Genomic DNA, 6017 nt, shown 5'->3' with positions numbered 1-6017 from the left:
CCCCCTTTTTTTCTATTTAATTTTTCATACTTTATTCCTTGTATCAATAGGTTAAGAAAGTAAAATTTTCCCAGGTACTGATTTATAGATACAGTTTGTAAATGGAATCAAAAAGTTCAGTTTCACAAACAGTAACATTCAGTGATCTCTTTAAATGCAATTATAATCCTTATTTTAAGCTAAGGTCAATAATTTAATGCAATAAGCTAACTGCATACAAAACCTGTATATTCTGTTCTACAAAAGTGTTTTCTGTAGCTGCATATGGTTTCAGTCAACTACACATTTCCATGAGTACTTACAAATATGTTAATAAAATGCTTCCCCAAATGCTTATCCTGCCATTAACTCATTAAACATTGCCATTTCTGTTACTGAAAATAGATGATCAGGAAAATGAGTTTTAAAACTTAAAAAGTAATGTAAGTCCCAAAACGTTTTAAATCAAAAAGGCCTTTCAACATAGAAGCATCAACATGAAACTCTTAAGTTTCTAAAAAAATAAAATAAAAAATCACTGTTTAGAAAAGAATATTAAAACGATTTATCTTTTAAGACACATTCTTAGAAAAACGTATAGTTTCAAATATCATCTCCTTAAAAGAAACACAAACCAGTTCACTATCTACTAACCTTTCAGACCACAGTTGTCTAAAAATTTCAGAATATGTAAGGTATAAGACTCAGTGTCATAGTCAAAATGACATTTAAATTTCACATAGTAAACAGCTATAGTATAGCTTATAATGGCACAAATATACCTAATACATAAATACTACTTCATCCTTTAGATAGTCAAAAGTCAGAAGGAACTGCATAATTTTCAAGGTACTTTAACTTACATGTAGTCATTAAAACCTAGTAAGTAATTCAAGTATGTCAAGGCAGGCAATTAAAGTTTCAAGTATCAATCTAAAATCAAGACCATGAAAATAAAGGCTGAAAATTTTGTTTCTCCATGCCTAGATATTAGGACATTCCTGTAGAAAATACACAATTATCGTATATGATTTCCACAGAAGATAATGAAATTTCATAAAGTACAAAAAGTATCAAGATTCATAGTTTGCTTCATCAAATGCTTTTCTAGCTTGTTTCAATTCGTCATCCATATTAAGCAAGTCTTTAACCCTAGCAAACTTCCTTGGGTCCTTTCGAATCAAGAAGACAATATCTTCAACTTGTACTCGACCTTGTCTTCCAATTGATATTGCCTTGTGAGTCATTTCAGTGATAAACTCTGTGACAAGGTCCTCAAAAATATCCACTGACTCAGTGTAAGAGTTGTGGTCATCCCCAAACTCATACATCGTACATCGTGATTCATGAGAAAAGTCTCTTACTTTTACCCTGCGCACCTTCTGCACCTCCTCCAATTTCTTCATTTTCCTCCTCAAAGGTGTGCGGTCTTCTTCCTCATCTGCCATCCCGCTCTCCAGCCCTTTTTTTGACACAGTGTCTCACTAAGTTGCTTAGGGTTTTGCTAAATTGCTGAGGACAGCTTTGAACTTGCAATCATCTTGCCCTAACCTCCTGAGCGGCAGTAGGCCACTGGGCGCAGCTGAATTTTAAGATTTTGACAAGTATGTTATATGATAGAACTTTCCTTGCTGATTTTTGGAGGCAAAATTATGAGGAGATCAACTCTGCTCCTACATCTCTATGGTATTTTTAAATGTTTCTAAGCTTCCTTAGTGTTATATACTTACATTTAATGACATGCATTCGTGTGCCTAATATGTTGCATACTATTTCTTTGGGTCAATTTCTTAATGCATAGAGAGCTATGGGATTTCTCATTAACTGTAAAATGTATAATGTTTGATCAAACTTACATGAACATAGTATTTTAATATTCTTCATTTCTGAGTAAATGAGCAATATTTAAGGGGGTAATCTTACAAATTTGTTTAAAATAAAAACCTTAGCATTTTGTCTATTTATTATCTTCAAATATAATTAACAGGAGAGGGCAGTCATAGACTACTTTTACAAATTCTATGGCTTACATATATTTCAGAGACAGAAATCCTATAATTCTACTTTAAAAAACTTTCTTCAGTTAACATATCCTGTTTCCTATTTAAACTCAGTGCTGATGAATCATCTGTATCTTTGGTATTCCTCTTAGAACTGTCTAAGATTAATTAGTACCTGTCTAACCCCCTCATTGTGGTTTATTTTTTATATATTTAGGCACTGAGGATTGAACCCAAGAGTGCTTTACCACTGAGCTACATCCCTAGCCCTTTCATTTTTCTTTTGAGAAACGTCATGCCAGGTTGCAGAAGTTGGCCTTGAATTTACATTCCTCCTGACTTAGGCTCCCCAGTCACTGGAACTGCAGGCATGCACCACCATGCCTGGTTTAAACCCCTCATTTTATAGGTAAGAAAATTAATGACTAAGCTTATATGACCTATCCAAGACTACTTACCCAATTAATGGCAGAGTTTGTTTAACTTTGTCTTGAGCACTTGCCCATATCTAGTTTTTCCGTGATATGTTTCCATGAAAGAGGAATTAGATATGAAATTTATAGTGGATTCAGAAGAGATCTGAAAAAAACTTAGGCTTAAATAATGTCAGGTTTATGACTCAGAACTACTTGTTAATCCAACACATGTTATAAAATAATTACTTCTTCACACTATCTGAATTCACAAATAAACCTGATGCCTTTTTCTAATCCAGTTACCTACTTTTTACCAACTATTTTTCTATTAATATGGTAACATTTATATACACCTTAATTCTTTATAAAGAATATTAGAGACAACCCAGCAACATATTTTTAAAAACCATGAAGCTTAGTTTTGCTTTATTCTGTGTGATACATTCGGGTGACTCTAAAAGTCATTATTTAAGCACAATATAGAGGCATCTGTATGTCTCTTAAAATTATTTTTAGTAAGAACTTTGACAGACTTTGAAAATTTATGGCAAAAGTATATTTGGTATTATTTAGACATCCTAAATAATATGATGTGATTCCCATTATAAGACTATAATGTGAGGAAACTAAAGATCAGAAGCATGAAAACAAAAAATGTTTTTGTTGACTTGTTCCTCTTAGGAAAGAGATGAATTTTCTCGAGCCTGGTTTTCCCCCTGGATTTATAGTCTCTCTGTGCCTGGGATATGAACTGAAAAATTGATCTCTTTTGTAGCTTCATAACAGATGCAAATGTAGTCAGTTTACCATCATATTTAAGTCATCAGAGAGCTTCTGGCATCAGTAGTCATTTTTTATACACTTACCGGCAAACCAGAGATTCACTAACTGCATGTGTACACACATGCACATACACACACCTCTGTGAAGGTGCAAATCAGGATCTGTAGTGGAGTCTGTGCTCTGACACTCCAGTTCCAGCCCTTTAAGGACTGAAACTTCCATCCTTGTTTGCCTGACACCCAGAGCTACATTCTCTGGAAATTGATCTTGACATAAAGAAGCTGCCTCATCCAGGTCAAACCTCTCTGTTGATGTGAGAGTACAACTTCTTAGAAGGGCTTCAGAGTTTCCATGGATCAGCTGAGACTTCGGTTGCAACTGCAACAGACTTCAACTTCCTCCTCTTCCAATCCTACTTCCCTCTCCTCTCACACATCTTATTCAGGAGAGAACCCCTTCTCTCCACAATCCTCCTACATGCAGTCTGTTTCCTGAGCTCCCAACCTGTGACAGCTTATGTATATGTTTACAAGGAAATGGGGAAAGAGAAATAAGGAAAAAAACCTGAATGAATTCATACTTTATAATTATGGGAAAAACAACAGAAGATGAGGCTTAGATAACAAATATATTTATTTACTAATGCCTCTGGTCCTTTTCTTTTAAAAAATTTTTTTTTTAATTGTAGATGGATATATTTATTTATTTATTTATTTATTTTAATATCACCCAGAAAAGTTTAATAAGAATAAATGCTGAGATAAACAACTCAAAACCAACTCTCAGTGATGACAGAACACAACCTCAAATCAGTGGTGCCTTCTTATTCATAACATTTAGAAATAGTGTCTATTTTCTTAAAAATGTCTATGTCTTTGTTCCGAAATATACTATGCTATAAAGATTTGTATTACACAAGTAAAAATTGAGGAAATAATCACAATACCTTTAGTTATTTATTTACTTATTTATTTATTTATCTAATGTGATGCTGAGGATCAAACCCAGTCTCACACAAGCTAGGCAAGTGCTCTACCACTGAGCTACAACCTCAGTCCCCAGTAAATTCTCTTAATCAATTTTAATATTCCCTTGCATCATGGTAATGATTGATGACTAAGTCTTGAAAAGTCTAATTAGAAATGCATCTAATTTATTTTTTTCCATTGCTTTATTCACATCTTCCTATGTTCTTTTTTTCTTTCTTTGATCTCTGTATATCTTTATATAACTCATTGCATGCTACTTACTTGTAATTCTAGAAAAGAAGCTGAATCCAGTATGTTTGCAAACCATTCTGGGACTCATGTCCCTGTTTCTGGTCCTTTCCTATATATATCCTGAATCCTCATTCCATCAAATTTATTTCCTTGACTTGGCATTGATGTATGACTTTGGGCTTTTGACTATTTTTTAATTGTGTTTAATTAATGTATTCATTTTGAAAATAAATTTATTTTTAATGATACATAAAAGCAAAAATTGTGCCTATTACTGGGGAACCATGTAATGTTTCAAAACATGTTTGTATTGTGTAATGTTTACATCAGATTAAATATATCTATTCTCAAACATTTATTATTTATTCATGATGAAACATTACAAATCTTTTAGTTTTTTTTTTTTTTTTTTTTTTTTTTTTTTTCTTGTTTCGTGCTAGGGATCAAACTCAGGGCCTTGCATGTGCTGGCCAAATAGTTTACCACTGTAACTTTTTGAAATATACAGTACATTATTGTTATCTATATTTACTATATTATGCAGTAGCATGGCAGAACTTACTCCTATCTCATAAACTGTAATTCATTGCTCTATTCCATGGCTCCTTGCCCTCCCTCCCCAGCCTCTGCTAATCACCATTCTACTCTATTTCTATATCAGTCGAATTGTATGGTACTTTTCTTTCTATTGGGTTCTGATCTTGTTTAGCCTCTGAGATTCTGACAATCTTCTCTGCTGTAGACAACTGCAGCTGATAGAGTCACTATAGTTATTCTCATACTCAGAGTGCTATAGCCTAGCCAACCTAACACCCAAACCCTATGTGGGGACCATTATATTTTGTTCCTAACTGTTGAATCTAGGAACATACTATTATTTATTTATTTATTTATTTATCTATCTATCTTACCAGGGGCACTTACAGTGAGCCACATCCCCAGCCAGTTATTTTGTTTTTATTTTGAGACAGGATCTCTGTGAATTGTTTAGGTTCTTTCTAATTTGCTGAAGCTGCCTTTGAACTCAAGATCCTCCTACCTCAGCCTCCTGAGCCACTGGGATTACAGGTGGTCAGGAACATACTAGTCTTAAAAGAAATTTTTATAAATGCATCAAAATCAGCAGTTATTTTTGTCAAATATTGTTTAAGCAAACAGTACATGCTAGGTGCTCTACCAGCTAGAAAAGATGTAATAGTCTGTGAAAATGCCTGTCCTCATGGAGCTTACCTTCTGGTGGGAGAAGTGCATCTATTTAAGCCCAAAGTTGAGGGGGGGATGCTGATCGTGATATTTACACATACTCTCCTGACTGATCTAATTTGTTATAGAGGGAAACTGCTCGTCCTACAGTACCAGCATCTCTTCTCACAGTGATCCAAGGGACATGCTGTCTTTGCTTCCACTCCTCAAAGATGTCTTGGGATCAGTAAGAAAAAGTGCCTTCTTTGCTTAAGACACTATAACTCTATATGAAAACCTAAAACTCATAATTGGTATGTTTAAAAACATGATATTTTACAATGTCACACCGATACGTATGAAGCTTCTTTGTAACCTTCCTCTTCCTTGGTTTCAGAGTTATTTTACAAAAGGAGGCTGAGGATTATTACACAAAA

General features: G+C 34.0%; 1 pseudogene across 1 annotated transcript; it reads right to left on the bottom strand.

The window, feature by feature from the left end:
- Positions 1–1052: 1052 nt before the first annotated feature.
- Positions 1053–1427, bottom strand: LOC306664040 (transcription initiation factor TFIID subunit 13-like; annotated as a pseudogene). The gene has a single exon. The product of its transcript is annotated as a transcription initiation factor TFIID subunit 13-like (transcript).
- Between the last annotated feature and the right edge of the window lie 4590 nt (positions 1428–6017).

Source organism: Sciurus vulgaris (genome assembly GCF_902686455.1).
Source record: "Sciurus vulgaris genome assembly, chromosome: 6".
Lineage (NCBI taxonomy): Eukaryota > Metazoa > Chordata > Mammalia > Rodentia > Sciuridae > Sciurus > Sciurus vulgaris.
Note: the sequence above shows the minus strand (reverse complement) of the source record. Positions and strands in the feature narration are given on the sequence as shown.